General features: G+C 36.6%; 1 long non-coding RNA gene across 4 annotated transcripts in view; it reads left to right on the top strand.

The window, feature by feature from the left end:
• The first annotated feature begins 22,364 nt into the window (after nucleotides 1-22,364).
• The window catches only part of LOC112933897 (uncharacterized), a 44,557-nt gene continuing 42,420 nt past the window's right edge, over nucleotides 22,365-24,501 (top strand). For 3 of the 4 annotated variants that reach the window (XR_003237765.2, XR_003237764.2, XR_012001950.1), the window contains exon 1: nucleotides 22,803-23,690. This is a non-coding gene — a long non-coding RNA (uncharacterized lncRNA). Of the gene's footprint in view, nucleotides 22,419-22,802; nucleotides 23,691-24,501 lie in introns of those variants that run through there. The other variant, XR_012001956.1, reaches the window with a different exon arrangement.

Raw genomic sequence — 24,501 nt, 5'->3', positions numbered from 1 at the left:
GGGTTCTCTACATATAAGATCATGTCATCTGCGACCAGAAGTAATTTTACCTTATAAATCCTTTATACCTAAAATTGGTTCAGAAGCTGTTTGGAAACTTTGGTCTCTTCATTTTCTCATTCTTCTAGAAAACGATCAAACAGATATCTCTTCTCTCCAAATTTCCATTATGTCCCCTTTCATCCCATTTTCATTCATGTTAACAGAAACTATTAGAAAAGAACTTTATCAATTTCTACCACATTTATTTACCTACATATATCTATGCCCATGTAACTCTTCCTTTTCTGTATAATGGATAAACAATCACTGTTCATAAGGCATAAACTTTTTCTTATACACAGGATTTTATCCTCTCTTTGCTTACTTAATATGATATTCTTCTAGCATGTTCTCTTGCATCTTTAGTCTTTCTACTGGATCATTTTTATCAACAAAAATGCTACAATTTCTCTCATCTTAATTTCATCTCAAAGATTATTGCAATTTTATCACTGATGTTTTAATAAACACCTTCAGAGGAAGACCTTTGACTATTTTCTTTTCTATTTTTAACTGAGATAATAGAAAAGAACTACTTTCTACTTGAAGGCCTGTAAACTTAAGTTATTAGCAAAAATATCTTTCCACACTCCAGAAAAATGTGGAAATTCTTGATTTAAACGTATTAACAAATTGAATAATGTCAATGGAGCAATTCCAGCCAGCTAAATCTCTCTTTACTTGTATTCAATGACAGTAATACAACAATTTGGATCCCAGTCTGATAAATTTTGATTTTTCCTTTCCATTTATAATGATCATCTACTTTGGGGATGCTAAAGTAGGTTTTATAATATGCTTCCAAGAAGGGGTTATTTTAAACTAAAAATTTCTTTGAATCTGCAGAGGGTTTCCACTGTCACATGTTAGAGATATTCAGATGCTAATACATGCCATGAAAACATTTCTGCTCTTTTGTTTAGACATACCCACTATGTATCAGTACATTGCTTTAGATTTTTTACCTTAATCTGGCATCAACACTCTATTTTTAAAGATTTTATTTATTTGGGAGAGTGAGCACAGGTGGGGGAGTGGCAGAGGGAGAGGGGGAAGTGCCCGATGTGGGGCCCCATCCCAGGACAGGGATCATGACTTGAGCTGAAATAATATTCAGATATATCCAAGAAGCCTGTTTTATACTCCAAAAAACCTAGTTTTGAGGTAAAGAGAAAACCGTGTCTATACTTCCTTGATTTTTTTTTTGATGGAGAAATTAATGATTATTTAGAAACTGTGAAGTGGATTGCACTCTAAACAACTTATTCCAGGAAAGTCAGCTATATAAATTTGTGTGTGTGTGTGTGTGTGTGTGTGTGTGTGTGTGCAAGCACGTACATGTGTATGTATGTATATAGTATGTATGTGTATATCTCTATTTTAAGAGACATCACAACCTAATACAGTATATGGACCTTTCTCAAATAATCAGGAATTTTAGGAGAAACAGTAAGGGGTTATTATTCATTTTGTTATTATAAAAATGACTAATTATATATTTAAGAAAAAAGGATTCCTATAGGTTAGAGAAGCATAGGAAGTATTTATGAGTGGACAAAAACTGACAGGCATGTGCTGTGGCCACCAGGTACGTGGCAAGTAGAATAAATATTACTTATACTTTAAATAAATCGTTTTCCAGTTCTTCCCTCTCCCAAGCTATATATTACTGCCTGATCTTTGAATCTCCACTGAAGCTACCACTGGAGGCTAAAATACTCACTAATCCCCTTTCCATTTATCCCTACTTTAGAGGGCAACTTAAGTCTATCTTCTTCAGTGTATTCTTACCTCAACCTTTCTGGCTGATACTGAATTGCCCATTTGTAAAAAACTTTGGAATAGAGAAAATTATTCTCAGTATGGAGTACAGTGCTTAGCACTTAACTGGCTTAGTTATTTCATACCTATCAACCATTCAAACTGGACTATGTACCAATGTTTCCTGGTATGGTCCACGCCATTTCTCTACTCTTATATTTTAATTTTAGTCCACTACAAACATTAGAGTACCTCCATCCCTTAATTTGTGCTTTCAAGTTTGCTGGCTAAAAGAAAATCCACTTTCCCTAACTAGATATGGAAAGAGGACTACTGGCTAGATTGCAGAACCAAACAAAGATTAGAAAACAACCATTCAGCTCTTGTCCTTCATCTTTATCAAAATCTTAATTTCAAGTGTAGTGATTTATATCCTGGCCTGTGGGCTCTTAATTACTAAGCTTTTAATATATATCAACTTTTCATTTAAATGATCTTCTAAGAAAAAATAGTCATTTTGAAAGGTGAGACAATACATGTTTGGCTTAAGAAGTCAACTTGAATGTGAATCTGTAAACAGAAATCTTTAAATACCTTAAGTTTTCATTTCATATTAAATTTTTATTAAATTTAATAAAAAATTTAAAATACAGTAAAAAAAGATACACATTTTAGATAAGTTAATGGTTTCCCCCTCATTTCCTTGTAAGTAATTTGTAACTCTAATTTTGATTCCATTAACATTTTTGTTGAGGCATATTTACTTTCTATCTTGTGCTGCTGTAATTTCAGTTCATCTAGTTTACATAAGGCATTATTGCAGATAATAAAAACATTAAAACATTCTAGGCTTGTCTCCTAAAGCTCTAAAATCATCATGAGTGCAAAAGAATTTACTAGTCAATTTTTTGCATTTCCAATTTTATCAATATAATAAACAGCAGAAGTAATTCATTGAGGCAACAATGATAGAGAACAGTGAATTTGAATCTGAAAGACCCAATACAGAATCCTGGCTCTATCCTTTATGAATCTTGGGTAAGTTATTTCAGTACATGGAGCCTTGAGGTTTTTTTTTTTTTTTTTTTTTTTTTTAAAATGGGTTATTAATGCCCAGTTTATAGTCCTGTTAAGACTCTACAAATTTAAACTTTTATAAGCACATCTAGTAGTGACTAGGTAATTTAACAAATGACTGCTGAATCTAAACTTACAGTAGGTTTCGAAACATACTTTGGATAAACTTAGGGTTTCAGTGGATTGTGACTCAACATGAACCAACAGTGCTGACAGTGAGAAAGTTAGTGGAATCAGGCAAGCTGCATTAACAGACCACTTATTCACAAAAGACAGACTATATGTACTCAAACCACAGAGTATACTCAGTTCTATATGCAATATTTTTAAAGCAATATTAACAAAATGTAGCAGATCCAAAGTGGAATATCCAGGATACTACTGACACTACTCATCTCATACTATGATCTCATTCATACTGAGAACCAGTGGACTTAGGTATATTTACCCTACAGAGAAGATAAAAAAAAACTATTTTTAGAAAACCTATCTAGAGCCATAGGATGAAATTATATACTGAACAGAAACCTGCTCTCTTATGAGAATTTTATTTTTTATCAATTATTATAACATAATCTATATCATTATCTATTAATGGTTCTTATTCTAATACTCTGAGGGTTAAAATAAAATGAATACAGGCTAATTAAAAAACTGGCTTGTAGGTGGCTTAGTTGGTTAAGCAGCTGACTCTTGGTTTTGGGTCAGGTCCTGATCTCGGGGTTGTGAGACAGAGCCCATGTGGGGCTCTGCGCTCAGCAGGAGTCTGCTTGATAGGCCCTCCCTCTCCCTTCCCCTCTGCATGTTCTCTCTCTCTCAAATAATCTTTAAAAGAATTGACTTTAGAAATTTTCAGTATATTTTATTACTAAGCTGTCTTATTAAGGATTTGGAGGACAAACTGCATTTAAGTTCTGACAGTAGGATATTAAATATGAGGGGCATAAAGAAATAACTTGAGACAATTTAAATAAAATGAAACTGAAAAAAATTTTAAGAAATTTATTTACCGGATATAACAGGAAGCATGAAACTAACAGTCTAGACAAAAAAGTGAGGTGTGATTGCGGACAACTTAAAATATTTCTTTTCTTTCTTTTTTTTTTTTTTATTCATAGAGATGCAGAGAGAGAGAGAGAGAGGCAGAGACACAGGCAGAGGGAGAAGCAGGCTCCATGCAGACAGCCTGACGTGGGACTTGATCCAGGGTATCCAGGATCACGCCCCGGGCTGCAGGCGGCGCTAAACCGCTGCGTCACCGGGGCTGCCCTAAAATATCTATTTCAATTCTGCATTCAATTTATTCCTATTTTACATGGAAATCACTTTGAAAATTCAAATTTCAGGCAAAAAGGTAGAGGCAAAGGGCAGACTGCATTGAACAGTCTAGGGAAGTTACCTATTGTATTTATGCTTAGACCTTGAAACTCTTAGCATAGCTGAATTTATTGTATTTGTATGTTTATTTTCTATTCCATCAAGGCCTGTGCTATTAAATTTTGCCTTGTTTTCATTTTCCTAAGAAAACATCAAAGGTAACTTCATAAATAAGAAATTCCCTATTATTATTCTTTGAATCATCCATCTTGAACTGAGATGTTACTCAAGGTGGGAAAATAATGAATCCAACTCCTTTCTATAATTTTAGCACTAAAATTCAAATTTTATGGCTACAATTTGGTTGAGAGCAGAAACACAGCCTTGCATAGATAGAAGATCAGATTTAATAATTTAAATCATTCTGTCAAATACATATATGTCAAACACATATAAGAGTTTAAGGACAGGAACAACTGGCATCTGATTTTACACTAACTCTGAAAAAGAGCAGTTATTTGAACAATGACTGAAAATGGCTGTGGCATATTGTAAATTTTCTCTAAGTTCATAAACCACAAAACAACATACCCCTTTAAGAGCTGAGGTTCAATAGATATAACAAAATTAACATCAGCTGATCATATCAGTAAAGTTTGCAAGCCTTCTTTACCACCAAACGCTGACAGTACCTAGGCACCCTTATAAATTTTTCTTTTGATTGTAAACATCATTTACTACTAATCCAATTGCCAAAAGAGCAATTTGTTCTTTTTATCTCTTTTGGCACAAATATTTCCCCCAGAAGCATTCACATTATAAAATTATTCAAGATAATTAAAATTTCCTCATGGGTGCCACACAGACAGCAATTTACACAAGTAAATTTCAATCACGAATATGTTAAAAACAGAATTTTCAGCTAGATTTAGTGACTCATACCAAAAGCATTACATTTTTCATTGAAACCACAACAGATTTTATGTCATTTGCCATTTACCAATTGCCCTACTGATTACAACATTCTTACTTTATCTGTAGTACTTTTCATCAGCCCCACATTTACATTACTTTGTAAGATTTTATTTATTTATTTGAGATAGAAAGGGGGAGGGGCGAGAGGGAAAGGAGAAGCAGACTCCCCATTGAGCAGGGAACCTGAAAGGCAGGACGAGGTGGGGGCGGTGGTGCTTGATCCGGGGAGTCTGGAATCATGATCCTGGGGTCATGACCTGAGCTGAAGGCAGACACTTAATCGACTAAGCTACAGAGGTACCCCTACATTATTTATAAGACCTGACAATATTTTCTAATATGGTACAATTACATGCCATTGCTATTCTACTGCTCACTTGGTAACATTTCTAAAAACTTATCTAGATAATCAGTCTAATGTAAGAAATAATTTTTGTCATTTCTTTTTATTAGACTGGTTCTTGATAATAAGCAAATAGTAAGTTTTCTGAATTACAAGGTAACTTGTTTCCATGATTTCTGTTTATAGTACTAACCATGACAGTACTGAATGAGGAATTTTCTGCTTTATCTTGTTTCTTATTTGGAAAGTCAGTGTCTCAAAATTTTTGTTGTAGATTACAAAAGAAGCAATGATCTTAACTGCTGACAGTGTACCTAAAGATGTTATTTCATTTAGTATCAAATGATATATCTAGTTATTTTAACTTTAAAATATATATAACAGAAATATATAATTTAAGTGTATATTCCGCAAATTGCAATGTAAAAAAAACTAAACACAGCTCAAAAAGGGAAAAGTGACAAAAAATGGAAGGAAATATTACTTCTGAATGTTAGGCAACAAAAATATAAAAATGAACTCAATATATAAAAACACTGCCATTATTTAATTCTGACAGCATCAAACATATGAAACACCAATATTCTACAACTTCTGGAATATCCACATTCCACATGTGGGGAACAGCTTAAAAAATATGGCATTAAATAAACCTAAGAGAATGACAGAAGAAGGGATATACCCACATAATCATACAGAATCACTGACTCCTGTCAGTATTTACCCATTTTTTTGGGTATTGTTAAATCAGCAAAGCATCATTTTAATAGCTAAGATTAAAGAGAACTGCAGACATACTACCTAGAACAGACAACAGAAAACATTCCAGTTATAAAATATAGCAAATGACTTTTGTTTAAAAGATGCTGGACAATATTCAAGAAAGGCTGTTTGATTAGAAATTTATAAGGGAGAGGAAATAAGGTTAGAAATGTGACATTTTCTATGCTTATAAATCTGTAAGAAGTTAAATGATACCTATTTCTCTCTGAAAAGTCAACTGCCCTCCAGTCTACAGTAGGAGTACAAAACCAATCAAAAAGATTTCTTTTTCTAAGAGTTAAACTGAAGTAAAACTGAGCTGGCTTCCAAGGGACCAATTAAGAAACTTATGCCTGGGCTATATAAGATTCTTTGGGGATTTGTAAATATTTCCATTCTAGTTTTCCAGAAACAAAAATATAAAAAGGAAAAAATTAGACAAAGAAGTGACCTGTGGTATTTGGCTACTACTCTTCCAACTGGCTCACTAATAAAAGTTTTCAATATTATTTGATTTCTACCCTAAAAACTACTGAGTTCAATGACTAATCTATTACCATAAGGTCAGTTCTCAACACATATACATTATCTACCAGTCACTAATGCAGTGGTATTAGTTAAGAGAAAAATCTAATACACTAGTTTTCACTGAAACACGGCCATCCCTCACACCAAGGACAGAAAACAGATGCATCTGAGTTTCTTTTATTTAGATATATAAAATTAAGGTCAAGGAATAGATGGAAATGAATCTTTTTGGTAACTGATATTAGAAAAAATTAGTGATCTTGTATAGTTACCACGACCTTGATTTGAGTTTTTCTAGAAGTATGACATTAATTTCAGCTAACCTGTTAAGAATTTTTCCCTTGGAATTTTTAAGTTTCTCAGGACATCTGGGTGACTCAGTTGGTTAAGCATCTGCCTTTGGTTCAGGTCATGATCTCAGAGCCCCTCATCTGGCTCCCTGCTCAGCGGGGAGTCGGCCTCACCCTCTGTTCCTCTCCCTGCTCATGCTTACTCTCTTTTTTTTCGAGATTTTTATTTATTCACGAGACACACAGAAAGAGGCAGAGACATAGGCAGAGGGAGAAGCAGGCTCCCTGCAGGTAGCCCGATGTGGGATTTGATCCCAGGACCCTGGGGTCACGACCTGAGCCCAAGGCAGATACTCAACCCCTGAGCCACCCAGGTGCCTCCCTCTCTAATAAATAAATTAGAAAAATCTTAAAAAGGAAAGAATTTATGAGCTTCTCAAAAATTAAATAATTTAGGGTAAAAAGGTTTCTTATTCTAAGAAAGAGGTGTACATGTGTATATATCAAAGGAAGGAAAAGTGATTGCCTTCCTGTTTGTCCTACCTTCTGAAGTTTAAAAGCTAAATTTTAAGTATCTCACAAAAAAGTCTGCAGTGTAATCTAGTGATGTAAAAATAAATAAATGAAGAAACTATTTTTCAAGTAGAGAGAATACCTCCAATTTATAAAATCATAAAATAACTGTTAATAAACCTAACAATGGTAATAAAAAAGATAATTATTTATAAATTCTTCTGAAAGAAAAGTGTTTAAACTGGATTAAACATATACCAAACTTAAAAGTGTAGGGGTAAAGGGAGGTTAGAAAGTTGTCAGTCTAGGGGCACCTGGGTGGTTCAGTTGGTTCAGTGCTGGACTCTTGATTTCGGCTCAGATCATGATCCCAAGGTCATGAGATCGAGTCTTGGATTAGGCTGAGTGTGGAGCCTGCTTAAGATTCTCTCCCCCCATCCCTGACATGCGCTTTTTCTTAAAAAAAAAAAAAAAAAAAAAAAAAAAAAAAAAAAGTTGTCAATCTAGGATAGTAGGAAAAAAATTTAGAAATAAAGCAAAACCTGTAACCAAATACTAAATTTTTATAGCAATGGCCAAGGCTAATATTAAATATTAACTGAGAGTTAATACTTACAACATAAGAATTGCTGGGCTAAGTAGGGGAACTGTTCTATTATGGTCTTCATTCTATCATTATTAAACCTAGAAAAATATAAGAGCAAAGACTTTAAAAATTTGATCACATTATGTAAGTTAGAAAATTTTCAACTGAAGTTGATAATCATGATTTTCTGATCCGTATACAGCACAATCACAGATTATAAATACCCAGCAGAATTTATATATTTCAGTCCACAGTGTTATCATTAATTTTTTAAATTCACTTTTCTATTACTATTATCTTCTCAAAGTTTAAGAACCAAAAATGTAAGTGCAACTAAAACTCATACTTCAATGTCTAACACATCATATAATTGCAGATATTTTAAGATAAATTCAAGATTATACCTCAAAACTGACCAGTCTTTCTTTTAAGCACACATATATGCACATGTACAAATGCAAAATCTAATAAAAATCCACGTATTGCCCAATTCCAAGAATTCTACTGTAATACATTATAAATGCAGAGCTTAAGCTGGACTTCAAATGCTTAAAGAAATGTCTGAAAATAATGTTATGATCTATAGGCATAACAAAAGAAAATACCATTATGAAATTGTGTGAATTCAAGAGTATATGCAAGAGCAGTGATAAGAAAAACTATTTCTAAGGTTGTCCTTTATTTACAAGATTAGGAAGTATTAACAGCCAGTATGCAAAGAAAGGAAACATTAGTTTATCTTTAAAAATGAAAAAATTTAAAAATATCCTAATTTAAACTGGTTACAATGTTTACTTTCTGTGGGCCATGACTGTAAATTGTTGTTCTCATACCAACTGGTGGTTAAGTACTTACTATAAGATATAGAACAAGTAGAATAAACTCATTCATGCTTTTTTTTTTTATAATTTTTATTTTATTTTATTTTTATTTATTTACAATAGTCACAGAGAAAGAGAGAGAGGCAGAGACACAGGCAGAGGGAGAAGCAGGCTCCATGCCCTGGGAGCCCGACGTGGGATTCGATCCCGGGTCTCCAGGATCGCGCCCTGGGCCAAAGGCAGGCGCCAAACCGCTGCGCCACCCAGGGATCCCTCATTCATGCTTTTAATGGAGCATTCTAAGTATACATCTTATTGCAGAATATCTTCATCAAAATAAAGACAGTACATTTTTAAATATACTTGAAAAAAAATTTCAGATCCACAGAAAAATCAAGACAATACCAACATGAATCCCCGCATCCTACCCCAAGCTTCTGACTGAATTCGAATATCCTGGCATGCTTATTTTGTTCTATGTAGGTTTTTAAAGAGTTCAGGTATTTGACAGACAGACAGAACAAGCAGGGAGTGGCAGAGGGAGTAGCTGACTCCCCACTGAGTAGAGCCAGACTGGGGGACGTGGGGGGGGGGGGCTCAATCCCAGGATCCTGGGACCATGACCTGAGCTGAAGGCAGATGCTAAACCACTGACTGAAATGCCCAGGTGCTCCTTATGTATCTTTAAGAAAAAAGACAATAGTGTTAAGTCCTTTTTGTACCATATCCTGATCCCATTCTCCTCCCTCCTAACATAAAATCACAACCTTGAATTTGGTATATATTTCCTTTGCATGTTTTTACACTACTACTATTGTAAATTCAAGTACTTAAAACTATATATCATTGCTTTCAAGATCTATTTAAATGTATATCATATACACACTCCATAAAAATATTATATAGTATATAACGTTTTGCAACTTGTTTTTGTTTGAAGACATTCATGATCAAAGGGCTCTTATTTTAATAGCAATATAACAGTTCATCATATGACTATGCCACATTTGCCATTTTCCTGTTGTTTAATATTTATAGTGCTTTTGATTTTCCCCATTAAAAATAAAAGGAAACAAGATTTTTCCATACATGTCTTAGTTTATCTAGAACATCTAGGAATGGAATTGTTGGGTTCAAGACTATGTATCTTAACTGTACTAAGATATTGTCAGATGCTCCCATAAGCAGCACATGAAAAGTTCTTTATTTTCTCCAGTATTTGGAAGTATATTTAAGAAAAATAGCCACTAACTAGAGGAAAATTTTAAAAATCCGTAAGTGATCAAATCCTTCCGTTTTTATCAAGTGTAGATCTAATAACATAGTTATAACTAAATAATACAAACAAAAGACACTAAAATTTGCCCAAAGGTACTTGCACAAAAATAAAGCTCTCATAATACAGATTTTCCTTATATGATTAAAGAAATACCAAGACTTAATTTAGAACTACTGTGGTAGAAATGATAAGATTCAGAATTAGTTACTGAGCTTAGATCCACAATGACCAAAGGACAGTGGAGAAGAGGGAGCAGAAAATATAAATGGTTTATTAGTGTGAAGAATCCTCCCCCATTTCATTTTGGGCAGTGCTCCTCTCATGTGGTGCTTCTAAAAAAATTCACTTGGAACTTGTAAAAAATACAAATTCCTGAATCCTAGCTCCAAAGGATCTGATTCAGCAGATCTGGTAAAATGCTTTATTCAAAGTTATTCTGGTACAGGTGGTCCATAGACATTTTATGTAGTAATTCATAGTAAAACAAGGTGTTTTAAGTATGAAGGATTTTGCAACTCACTTTTTGCTTAAAAGCAGGTAACTAATTAAAATGTTATCTGTTAATTACATCAACATATTAAAGAAAATATCTTAGCAAAAAAAAAAAAAGTAATTTCCATTTATGGTTGAGTATGTCTGACTTCATGTTAGACCAGGTTTTGGGCTCATTTATTATTTCAGATTATGATTTCAGATACCTAAGCACACTAAAACAAAGTTTGTTTTGATAGTATTCATATTCGGAGTTCACCACGATTGTAAGGGACAACATTAAGACTGGGAGTGACTGTGATTTAAATGAAGGTGACCAAGGAAAAACTATGATTACCTTTTTAAAAAAATGTTACTACAAATGTCAGACTTTAAATTGGGGACATTAGACTTATATACTAAAATGAAATGTCATTTGTAGTTTTCTATCTAGATGGCTACAAATGAAATCAGAACTTTTTTTTTGAAATCAGAACTTTAATAGCGATCTAATATTCACTTCCCTGTAACTACAACCTATTAGAATCTTATTTAGATACAAAAGAAAAAAAATGCACAGATATCTAGGTTATGCAGATGTGTGAAAATTCAAATTGCAAAGATAAAAAACATCCTTCTGTATCATTTGATATTATAAAGCCCTATTTCCCAAAGATTTAAAATAATCCGAACTTCCAGATATAAAACATTATTTTACTAGAAAAAGTAAAGAGTAAATTTCCAAGTGCAGCCTGATTTTCTTTAGTTAATACAACACTAAGCAGTATGGGGCATTCTTTTTAGTTATAGTGAAATCAATAAGATTTTGGTCTTGTTTAGACGGGGCTCAGAATATGGTCCCAAAGTGAAAGGAACACTCCGGTGTGGCCACAGTCAACTTTTCTTTCCTTAATAAAATACCTAACTTGTGTTATCAGTAACTAATAATATTTTTTCCATCTACCAGTTTAAAAGTAAAAAGCATGAAACCATATATACTTTTAGAAAATGGTTTTCCATTCAAACAGATGGAATTAACAGATTAAAAATTAAATGAACTAAAACTGTAGAGTAAATAATAGAAAAATAATATAGCTCTAAGAACTATAAGCAACTACTGTTCTTTTCATGCAGCTTTCGGAAGAAAGTACCTTTTTGTCAAAGAATGTATTCATTATACTAAATACGGATTTTAATGACAGTTGGGCCCTTCCTACCTGGTCTGTGAAAGCTGGTGGGTGCAGGCTCCTTTGGCCACCATTATTGCATATTGATGCTATTCTGTACAACAGCTGACAAGCAGCAGCAATCTCCCAGCCCCTGCTCCCCCAGCTGTAAGGGACAAGAACAAGGGCTGTGGTGATACTTGTTTATTCATTGTTGTTGCTGCTGAAGCAGCAAGCTAAGAAAAGCATATGCAATTGACACAGAAGACAAAAATGGTTCCACATCCCATCTACCTAGCAGGTCAGCTTACATCACTCTACTATGATAAAATTACTTAAGAAGAAATTTTTTCTTTAAAAAGTAGGGTGGGAAGAAGAGATTTAAGACAAAATTAGTGTTTTGATTAGAAAGGGAACCTATAATGTATCCAAGGAAAAAAATTAATGACACATGTAATGATCTTCAGCTCCTAGTTTAGATTTAACTCAATTACCCAAATTCTCTCAGAAGAGTTTTAACCAAGTTTGGCATGAATTCATTAATTCATATTATCTTTCCTATCCATTCTCCTGGAAAACAAGTACCTAAAAACTTTAATCAAGAAATGAAATTATATTTTGCTTATAAAAGGTTCCAGGCTCCCAAGTTCCACATATCTAATCATCACCATATGTTTGACATCAGACTCTATTAACAAAGAAATAAGATTTTTGCCCATAAAATTTTTTAAACAAAAACTCCAACTATTAAAAAAAAATTCCCACGTGTAATTTATCTACTTTAAATGTGTACTACAAAGCTAAAAACTTAGTAAGTACACACTATCAATGATGAGTAACAAATAGAATTGTTTATTCTGTCAAATTATCTTTTAATTTAAATGTGATGCTATATACGGACCTAGAACTTCAATTTCAAATGCAATCCTTAACTTTTAATACCGTAAGCAATTTTTGATTCTGATAAAAAGAAAACTTAGGACATCTATAAACTATTTTTTAAAATGCTAGAACTGGCTGACAAGTCTAAATATTATTTAGTCAAGGAGGCTGGATTTGGGATTAAAATAAAAGTATAAAATACAGTAATATCAAAAATCAGATCAAAATATTTTGGAAAAAAAGGAGAAAAAAACCCCAATCTTTTATTTTTCTCAAAATTGCAAAAACAATTGTTCTGCTTAGCAGCAGTCCAAAACCAAATAATGCTACTAAAAATAAAAGAAGTAATTCTGAGAATCACAGGATAACAAAATTACTAAAAACATTATGAAAGCCATACAATGAAAAAAAAAAAAAAAAACCTGACAGCAAATATCAAAAAAGGATTTTTAAAAATGAAGACATTTACAAAACAGTAACAAACTATTAACCAGTGGATTTGATCAGTCTCAGGAACTACATTTTGAAACATGCTAAAAGTTTTTCTTCCAAGTGACTCTAGTCATGAAACAGGAAAGTAAAACTAAGTGAAATCGTATATGTTAATGAAATAGCAAAAGTGTAGGTTTGTAGGTGCTAAGAACTGAAATTCTATTTCAAAATATTTTATGAAAAATTTAAATCTTCTCATTAATTGAATAAACCTTTTGAAAGTGCTTATAAAATATAATTCTGAAAAGAAAAAAATAGGTTAAGTATATATTTTATTTGTTGGCCAAGAAACAACACAAAATACACACAGAATTGTTTTAAACAAACATCTAAAAAATTTTTAAGAAAGTTAATTGCCTATTCTTTAATGAATGCTCAGCAACATGACAAAAATCTCAATAAAGGAAGCTGTTTGCAGCTGAAAAGTTGCTTAAGATATGTTGTTCCTATAAACTAAAATTACACATCAATGACAAATAATAATTTGAAGTCCCTTCACATGCGGACATGTTAAATTACTTCTATTTTAGTTTATCCAAAATATTCTTTCCCCCTTAGGAATGACTATTTCAACAATACAGGAACACTGACAGTATAACTGCATTTTAGGAATTAAGAATTTTTCCTGAAAATGAATGTTATTTAACCTGCAAAGTGCATTTAACCAAAAATATAAACACTGAATAAGAAGTCTATCAGTGAAAAAAAAAAAAAAAAAAAAAAAAAAAAAGAAAAAAACATAGTAAATCCTTTCCTCCAAATCTTGACATAACAAACTACTTATCAAGGATTAGTCAGATATAGATAATCAGGTTTGCAAATTTAAAACACTCTAAATCCTTAGAAAATGTCCTTTAAAGGGTAAAGGCTAGCCAACTGCACACAGTAGTAAAGGCCTTTATTAACCTGTCTTCTAAAATAACACATACTACTAATTAGGTTAAAGTTTCTTACCCTGTAAGAGCTGCCCAAATACAAGAAAACTATTAATATTTGCATCTAGTCTCTTAGATGTTAAATTATTTAGTATAGCTAAATATATGGAAGTTTCTAAGTCAGAATATAGCTATAGAGGGATGACTTTAGGATGTTAATAATTTGTGTCCAAACAGTAAGTTTTGACAATTTCAAAGATCACAAATCATAAACACCCCAAATTAGAAACAACTCTGTGGATTTATGTCTTTACTCAAAATATGAACTCAAAAGCTATCTCTCTCCCTCCATTTAACAGTAGGCTATGTGTAAAAGATATCTGGATTAAAAGTGAGAAATTGAATCTAGTTTTTTTCCCCCCAGACACTCAGAAACCTTATTTTTCACTTTCTGTCTTAATATTACCTAGTCTGAAAAATCACTGGTTAAATTAGAGGGGGAAAACTTGTATTCATTTTCATCCCCTTCAAACTAAGCTGTTTTTTTCATAACACTGTCAAATCTAAGTATGAAAACATTCTATAACCTTGTATTTATCTCCAATAGTATTATAGTGACACTTTACAAAATAATGAGACCAATATCTGAACTTCACCCTTAAACTGATTTCTATTAAATATTAACATTTTATTTAACTTTAACTGTTAATGGATTCACATTCCTGGATTATCTACCTATTAATAAATATCGAATATTAGCTTTTAAATATTTTGATCTGTATTTTCATGTTCAAACATACATTGGAGAATTTGTCTGGAAAAAAAAAACTGAACATTGTTTAAAGATACAAGCAGTTCTATGACCACAATTACACTTCACTCTTAAGACTACATTTTTCTTATGAAAACAAATCTTTGTTATCTACCATATCCTCTATATAAAATAAATATTTTTAGGAAAAAAAATTTAAAGAAAAAATTGTAGTATGCTTTATTTTAGTAGAGCTCACTTTAGCATACACTTTATAAAACAACACTATGGTTATTACTTTATCATGTGACTAATATTTTCAGCATGCAAAAATTAACCAATATTTAGCAATACTGCTCAATAAGTTCATTTACATTATACCAGATCATTACTTAGAAAACAGCCAAAAGTTTTACTAGGTAAGTATCTGAAACTTTCAACTAAAACTGTAAAAAAATCAAAGAAAATAAATATACTAGGAAAGTGGCCCTCTGATAAAGTATTTTCGAGGTAAAGATAAGTCACTGGAACATTCTACATTTTTAGAGTTTGCAATTTTTGATATGAACAGTTTAAATATTTTACTCAGAGTATCTATGAGTAAGACACTAGTTTCTGCTTAAGAAAGTGGGTTTTTCAGTTTCAACCAAAATGCCACCCTTGGTTAGGATGGTATTTGGAATACTTTAAATTCTCTTAAAATAGTTTTATTAATCTTATCTAATCTTGTAGGCTCTACCTATCACTATATCTGTCAAACAGCCAAGCACCAAATTCTACTTGATTTAAACCCTCCATTTTGAGATGAAAAGTCCACTATGTAATTCTTCTATATAGAAGTGTAATAATATTAAGAAAAAAAAAATCACTATGTAATTCTTCTATACAGAAGTGTAATAATGTTAAGAAAAATCACTAAATATGTACTTATTTTTAGAATAAATTCAGTTGGAATTGGACCTAATTAAAACGTGATGAGAATATCAATTATATTTTAAAAATCTGGAGTTTTTAATAAGAAAGAGAAGTCCACCATGGCCACTTCACAGATTTCTGTGAATAAATCTTTATTGATTTTAGCTCACTTAAAAGTTCTAGCTTTACTGTCTAGTTCAATTATATTGCAAAGAAATAAAATAGCACACTTTTAAAATTCATTAGTATACCTTAATCTCCTATCATGTTCCAATGCATTATGTGAATGTTCAATCAAAGAAGTTAGGTTGTTCTCCAGAATTGGCTCTCTCCTAAAGGTCAAAACCTGCAATAAAAATGTCATGTATTATAGCATGAAGACACTCAACAGATTTCCGCCTCCTGCAGTTCCACAGTTGATCCCTAAACACTGAGGTAAAATCTTCAAATGACCCCAATGTTGCCTGTGTTCAAAGAAACCGTAACTTGAAAATGTTTTTTAAATAGAAATAACTTGATTAGAAACACCTGTGATATGCTTTATCATCTGAAGCCTCTTCAAACAAATCAGATTAATATGTTTCTGCTTTCATTTCTCTTTAGGGCATTCGTTTTCAAAGTATTGTGTGTGTGTGTGTGTGTGTGTGTGTGTAGTAGTAGTAGTAGTAGTAGTAGTAGGTAAGTGCTGGAGGACTGTTAAAGGGGACTCCATAAGGAATATACCAGAAATATAGTTCGTACTTCTAAAACTCATAAAATCCCACTGTTAAAAAAAAAAAAAACTACTCAAAGGACAGAGATAGATTTTTAACTATCTTTCTCCCCAAATCAAATATTTTAATGATGACAGAAATTACCGTTATTCTTATGTTTAATCTTTTGCCATGCCCGAGTGAACAAATCATACTGATATTTCCAAATATTGTAAGACATTGCAATTCTAACAGAACAAAATTTACAATTAACTTTTTAAACAAATTGAAATATTTATAAGTAACAACTATTGGGCCAATGGTTTTTAAAATATTTAAAATAGATTACACCACAAAGAGATGTGGTGTAATCAAATGTGTACGAGTGGCTTCATTTGTTTCACCTGAATCTTAATGATTTAGTGGTAATCAACTGTATAAAAATATAAGGTTGTTAAACTACAAAGGTTTATAACATACTATATGTTAACCATAATGCTCATGGTTTTCTACTTTTATTTAAGAATAGCTTAGGAAAAGAAATAAAAGCCAAAAAACCTTTATTCCTCTGCCGCCAAATATTTGATTGTTTAATGACAAAAACATGTATAACTCATGTATACACATGTATAACTGTAACACTTGTGTAACTCATGTATACACATGTATACATGTAACACATATATAACTCACAAACACCAATCCAAATACCATGACACTTTGAAAAATTAAAATCATTTCTACATAGTCTTCTTCAAAAGATATAGACAATGTTTTCTGTATTTGAGCACTCTGAAAATTAAGGTATTGTAACTTTAAAAATCACAGAAGGAAAATAGTAGAAACCAGTATGTACTCCATGCCAAGTGTAAACTTTTTTAATAGGAGGGAAACAACAAATACTAGATAATAAAGAACAAAAGAGGTTCGGATATAAGACAAATATTAAACCAAATGTGTATAAGGCAAAAATACGTAAAAAAAAAAATCTCTAAAATAGTACAACTCAATACCAAATCTATTACAAAATACAGTTTAATATTTATACTTCGAACCCAGGGCAAAGTCTTTCCAGTTCAAAGATTTTTTTAGTGAAATAAGACATGAATAAACAAAAGTATACTAAACTCACAATTTGATAAAAATTGTTGAGAATAAAATTCATACATATATTTAATATCAATTCCAATATTTGAAACTTGTCTTTCTAAAAGATCCTAAAAGGAGAAAGACAAAGCGGGGGTGGGGGGTGGCAAAACAAAATCATTTCCTTAAAAGAAATCAATATTTATAGAAAGGCTCTACAGTTACTTGTCAATGCAAATAGACAAATATATAAACATGTATTGGTAACATAATATTCTAAAATTGATGTTACTTTTAGAATGTTAAGACAATCACGACTTTAAAGTTCTAATACTATCACTTGTAAAAATTTAAAGCAAAATGGTTTAATCTAATTTTTGACACTTATTTGAAAGAAAGTGGTGGTTATTACTGATTTCCTTTGGTCTTAAAGAAATTTAGGACCAGCAAATTTCAGCAAGTCATAGTTTGAGTCTAATTACATGCCAAAATTAGTTGTCTCGCCACAGTGTTTCTAAGTTTGCTGAGTAAAAACTAATAATAATAAGAAATAACAAGACGACATGTACATGAATACTCTGGTATGACAATTCTGAGAAGTGTTTTCTAGTTATACTCAGACCTATAATCTGTTTCTTCTAAAAAAGGGTTAAAAAAAATCAGTGTGGGAATTATTAAGCTTCACTAAACAAAAGGGAGAAAAGACAAGAGCAAATTTTAGGGCAGTAATTTCTGAAATGAGAGAAAAAATTATAGAATAAAATTTCAAAATCGTGTGTCTAATTGATTTATTTTTAATTGGAGAAAACTCATGTATCATGTAGAAGAAATATCTAATACAATCTCTGAGCATTTATCTTTTTCTTTTTGTAAGCCAAATTAACTGACCAATATTGAAGTATATCGTGACATTTCGAATAGTTACTGCATATCAATAAACAAATATGTATATTTATACACGTCCTCACAAAACAAAAAACAAAAATGCAGTACACAAAGTATGATGAAACATGGGATCCAGAATACGAAAGCTATTTTGAAATTTTTATCCCTAGTTCCGGTTCTTGATAACCTAAAAAGGGGTATTAATCTGATCACAAAAAATGCAGTGTTACATACAGCAAACACCTGAGGCTACATTTTGTAAATGTACAACTAAGACAAGAGCATTCAAGCAGTCTAAAATTGCACTTTTACTTGGAATTTTAAAAATACTATGAAAGGCAAACAAATGAAAATCAATGCTGCTAGGAAGACTAACATAACACCTTACACCTTCTCTCTAGTGCCCTCTCCCCAATATTATATAAACACATCTTTTAAAAGGAGTAGAGCGGCTGGGGCAACACCTTTCCCTACCATTGTTTTCCAGTGATAATAAAGCACTTTCCTAGCTCTTGCAATGGAAAATGAATTATCAATTTCCACAGAGTAACATGGATAGTACAAATAATATACATCTCTTCGAACTTATAACCTACATGCCCACAAATGTAAAAACCCGAATCTTCCTCTTATCTAGCATCACATAAAGGAAAAATATTTTGAATGCTATGGATTTTATTTAGGTGCTAGTGCATTCTCCAGCTTTAAGTGTAGTATTTTAAATAAAGAAAGCCTTCACTTCTTTTTAAAAATGGCTTATGAAACAAAACAATCCTTCACCCTCACCCCTCAAAACAAACAAAAAGACCCATAAACCAAAGCACTAAAAAATATGGTTAAATTTAACCAGCCTGGTGAATTTTAAAGCCTTTCCCCACCCCATCCTCAAAACTCCGTAAGTCACATAGTAATTTAAATGAAAATTAAAATACAAAAACCCAAATAACAACAGTCAAAAAAAAAAAAAAAACCCCCACAAAAACCCACTAGTTCTGGTATCATAGGTAAAATCACATTTACAATAGAAATGGGGTCTCCTACAACTTCATTAAGTCAAATTTTATAGAGAGGATAATTAGCACCTTTCATGAAATTTTCATGAGACGATGCAAAATAAACAGCTTTGAAAAAAGGAAATGGACAAAGATTCTGTAATTGCAATTCCTATTACAAAGGCAATACAAAATACTATGATTTATAAACTCAGCTATTCCACTCAATATAAATTTTATTTATAGCCCTACAGAGATTTATAAAAGTCATGGGATCTTTTCATTTGAATATTTTCTAACAATGCATATTTAACCTAATGTGAGACTACAAACTCTTAAGTTTCAAAATTTCAACCGCTATTCATAAAAGAAAATTTCTATTAAATTAAAAATATTTTAAAAAGTATCCTCAGCTATCTTGTTTATCACTGAGTTTAGTGATTTTCTTTTGGAAACCACACCCGCCTTTTATCAAGATGCAATTAAACGGAATGACAAGTTTGGTAATAAACAGAAATATATTGACGGCTGTCTCAAGCAACATTAAACAAAAACCAACTGAAAACCCACCACGTAAGACACAACACACCCACTCTGCCGCACGCAATATATTTCTTCACAGTGAATTTATCAAGGAATCATACATAGGCACCTGCGCATACTTACCTGTTGTACTGCCTAAATTAAGCAACGTAAATTTCTTGTAAATCAAGTTTTAAATCTACAACAATGGCTGAATTACCAAAACCTATGTGTCTGAAGTTAGATGTGAATAAAAATTTAAATACATCCAATTTTTATGGACAATGCGGAGGAGCTCATCCTTAAGAAAAATCAAAGTTTCTCTTCATCAAAATAAAAGAAACAGTTCTCCGGTCATCTGCATCGAACAAACATGTAGCTGAAGCTGAAAAATTTCTGTTAAAATTAAAAAACAAAAAAACAAAACAAAACAAAAAACCTAGATCCTACAGTCAGTTTTCAACCAGTAGAGAACAGGGGCAAACACACAAAAAGTCTTGCCATTTCAGCCCCGAAGAATCGCAATTTTTGAGAAAACTGCCTCTCCGGTTTGAGTTTTAATACACATTTTGGAACCATTCGAAAGTCCTTTATGGAAGAAAAAAAACAGAACACTCCAGCTCCCCCCCAACTCCCCGTCCGAACGTTTCCCATTTCCGCGGTTCTCTCAAAGTGCAATTTTTGGAGAGCGGAGCGTCCTCGGCGGCGTTCGCCGTCAGACCCGGGCCCGCCGCCGGCAGCCAATCGGGGGTCACGAGGCCGGGGTTCGGGGAGCTCCGTTAGATGCAGTTTGAAAACCACGGCCGCGCGCTCTCCCATTCTCCTCGGGGACGGGCTCTCGGCGAGGGCGGGTCCTCGGGGCTCCGCAGAAACGGACCCGTCGGCCGCGCCGTCGGCTGCGGGGGGAGCCGGGGGGAGCCCGGGGGCAGGTGGGCCGCCCCGGGGGCACGGGCTCGGCGCGTCCCGGGCGCCCGCGGACCTCGGCGCCCCCGCCCCGCGCGGCCCCCGCGGGCGACACGCACACGGCGGGCCCTCGCCCTCCGCCTCGAGCGCGCGGGCCCCGAGGGGGCGGCGGCGGCAGCCCAGGTGGGGGCATCGGGCCGTTGGGCGGCGCGCGCCGGGGACCCCGCGGAGACCCCGAGGAGCGCTCTGAGGAGCGCGCGGGCGGCTGAGGGACGCCGCGGCCCGCGCCCCCTGAGGGAGCCACCGGAGCCGGGAGCCGACGTCCAGCCCCGGGCCGGGCCGGGGTCGCCGCAGCCGCAGCCGCCGCGCCGCGCGCTCACTTCTCCGCCGGCCTCAAGTGCTCCTGTCACGGGAAGACAGCGGCCCCGGGCGGCTCCGCGGGGCGTGGGGGAGGGGAGGGGACGGCGGCCCGGCTGACGGGGCGGCGGGGCGGCGGGGCGGCGGCCGCCCCGTCGCAGCGCCCGCGCCCCCTCCCCCGCCCCCGCCCGCGCCCCGCGCTCCCGCCACATTCCGCCGCCGCCGCCGCCCGCACTCGCCGGGGCGCCCCCGAGCCCAGCGCCGCGCGCCCGCGGCCGGGACGGGACGAGGCGGGCGGCCCCGGCCCCGGCCCCCGCGCCCGCCGCCGCCCAGCGCTCCCGCCGTTACTTCTTCAGGCTCTTACCGTGGCGGCGCCCCGCGGACGGCCCTCGGCTCCCAGGAATTTGGGGTGATTTTTTTTTGGTGATTTTTTTCCCCCCTGCGGAGTCCCAGGAGCGCTCCGATGTCGCACAGGTCGCCCCGTCTCTCCCGCTGGATGGAGGAGACCAGGCATCACTCGAAAATGGCGCCGAAAGCGCTGAGGCTCCTCATTCAAATTCGTTAGAGCCAACCCCGCCGCCGCGGGGCATGCCGGGAACGCGGGCTGCCTCCACAGCTGTCAAGGCCGCCTCCGCGCCGCGCTCCGGCTTTCCCGGCACTTCTGCGCACGCGCACACTCCCCCCCGGCCCCCCGCGCGTCCCCCCCGCCCAGCTCCGCGCCTCGGACATGCGCAGAGCCGTCGCTGCCGGCCGCTCGCCCGCTCGCTCCGCTTCCTCCGTCTCACGCCTCCGACCTCCTCTCCCGCGCGTGCGTGCAGCGCCCGGGCTCCGCGGCGGACGTGGAAGAGCCGGCCGCGGGCTGCGGGGACCCGGGGCCGCGGGGGGCCCGTCAGCCGATGCGCTGACCCTACTGTCCGGGGAAGGCAAAACGGGGTGCAGCTCGCGCGGAAAGGAAAACCGCTCGGCGGGCAGGGGCTGGCCTCCCGAGCGCGGCGCGGGTCTCTAACACCCGGCGGGCGCTACACGTGTGCTTAGGGCAGCCCCGCCCGGGCGCCCAGCGCCTGCCGAGCGCCAGCGCTTTGCGGGAGCGGGAGCGGGCGCGGCTGCTCGCTGAGCCTCAGCGGAGCCGGACGAGGTAGGTCCCGTCGTCGCTCCCGGTCTGGGCGGACGGACTCGGCGGGACTCGCCCCCCCCCCCCCCCCCCCGCGCAGGTGGGAAGGGGCACGTGCAGGCGCGCAGGTGGGAAGGGGCACGTGCAGGCGCGCAGCTGTCGGACCGAGCGGGAGCGCCGGCCGCGTGCGTCGGGCTGTGCGGGGCGGGCTGAGCGCGCGCGGGAGGCGGGGCGCCCTAACCCCGGCTCCGGGCCGCCCGCTGCCGTCCTCGTCCTCGTCCTACGGCCCCGCTCGTCCTGGAACGGCTCCGTCTTGGGGAGCTGAACGGGCGCTCCTGGGCCGTCGCTTGGTGTGATGACGACGACGACGACGACGACGAGGATTTTCCCCGTAAAGGGTGGGAAGGGACCTGAAACCGGCAAACCCGTTGGTTAGAGCCCCCGTCGCTGGACACCCGGCCCCGCGGCTCTCGGGCTGGGCCCCGAGCAACGAACGCTCCGCGGACGCTCAGCACAGCGCAGTGAGGAACACTCCACTGTCATTTTACACTTGAGGACACCCGAGGCTCAGATTGAGAAATTCGCCCCCGAATCTTAACGAGCACCAAGTAGAAGCACAGCCAGCACGAGCCCTAGGCAAATCTGTGCTCACCGTTAAAAAAACTGGGAGCTAGGATAGGACAATCAGGGATGATAAGGTGGTATCTTAGCAAACTTTCCTTAAAAAAAAACCTCTTTTTGTCATTCATGGGCTTGGGAGAGTTAGCCCCTCCGCCACCAGGCTGGTTAAAATGAAAATGAAAACAAAACCACTGCCATTGATTGTGAATTACCACGTTTTAAGATTATTTTTTGACTGGTTACTTTTTTTTCTCTCTCTCTCTCCCTGATCCCAAGTGATAATGAATTTTCTAAAGAATCTTAACAGTTTAAACTCTGGGGGGGCATTGTCACAATCCCCCCCCACCCCCGGTTTTTGTTGCAAAACAACTTGTGATGGAGCATCACTGTCGGAGCATACAAAAATATACATCGTTGCGAGGGTTAAAGGAGACGGTGGATATTGAAAGTGCCTGACGAAATGGGAGAAGGCTTGCGTGATTGGCATTATTGAGTTGCAATTAGAAAAGAAACTATTTTAATAATCTGAGGTCATCGAGAAATAACATTGCAGAGTGGTACGTTTGCCTTATATCTCTCTGGTACTTTGGAGCACTGGTTAAATGCGTGGACTCTGAATCCAAACTGCCTGGATTTGGATCCCAACTCTGTTACTTACTAGCTTTGTGACACTATGTAAGTTTTTTTTTTTTCTCTCTCAGTTTGCTCTTTTGTAAAAGGAGTAATGTCACTATTTCATTGGGTTGTTGTAAGGATGTAAATGAGGAATATAGTAAAAGCATTTGAATAGCGTCTGGTATATTAGTAAATGTTAGCTGCTGTTGTGAGTCAGTCATTAACACTCATCTTGTAAAAGAGCTTCTTGTGTTTTAAAAAGTTTTAAGTTAACGCCATTTGTGTTCAAAAAGCCCCTTAAGATGATAAATCAGCCTGACAAATTATTCTTGCCGAACAGGAGTAATGGTTTCTGCCAGATGAAGAAGGATGTTAATTTGTTTCATTGTTTCATAAGAGCATCATATGGAAATGGAATAGTTTTGTTGCTTTTTCTAATTATTAAAATTAAGGGGGAGGGGAAGGGGGAAAATCAGACGTCTAAAATATAAAGTAGAACCTATCCAAATTTCTATCATCCAGAGATAAATACATATTCTTTTTTCTTTAAAAATGTATCTGTGGTGAGAATCGGCTTGAGGTAGTCTGGATAAGTGGTATATATGGGGAGCCTATTTACACAGTTGAACTTGGTGAACTGGTAAATGTTTGATTTAAGCCTCCTTTTAGATATATCGTGGCTAGAGAATTCTAAAGTGATGATGTTGTGGGGAAATAACATTTACTGAGTTCCTACTGTGTGTCATCTAAGCATGTCTATGCATTTCCCCCTTGAATTGAAATAACATGTGAGGCTGGTGCAATTATCTCCATTTTGCACAGAGTAAGTTTATAGGGAGGTTACTTTAAGAAGATTTGAGCCCTGTTTTGT

Source organism: Vulpes vulpes, chromosome 6 (genome assembly GCF_048418805.1).
Source record: "Vulpes vulpes isolate BD-2025 chromosome 6, VulVul3, whole genome shotgun sequence".
In the NCBI taxonomy this organism is placed as follows: domain Eukaryota; kingdom Metazoa; phylum Chordata; class Mammalia; order Carnivora; family Canidae; genus Vulpes; species Vulpes vulpes.
The sequence above is the reverse complement of the archived record's forward strand: the minus strand, read 5'-3'. Positions and strand labels throughout refer to the sequence as shown.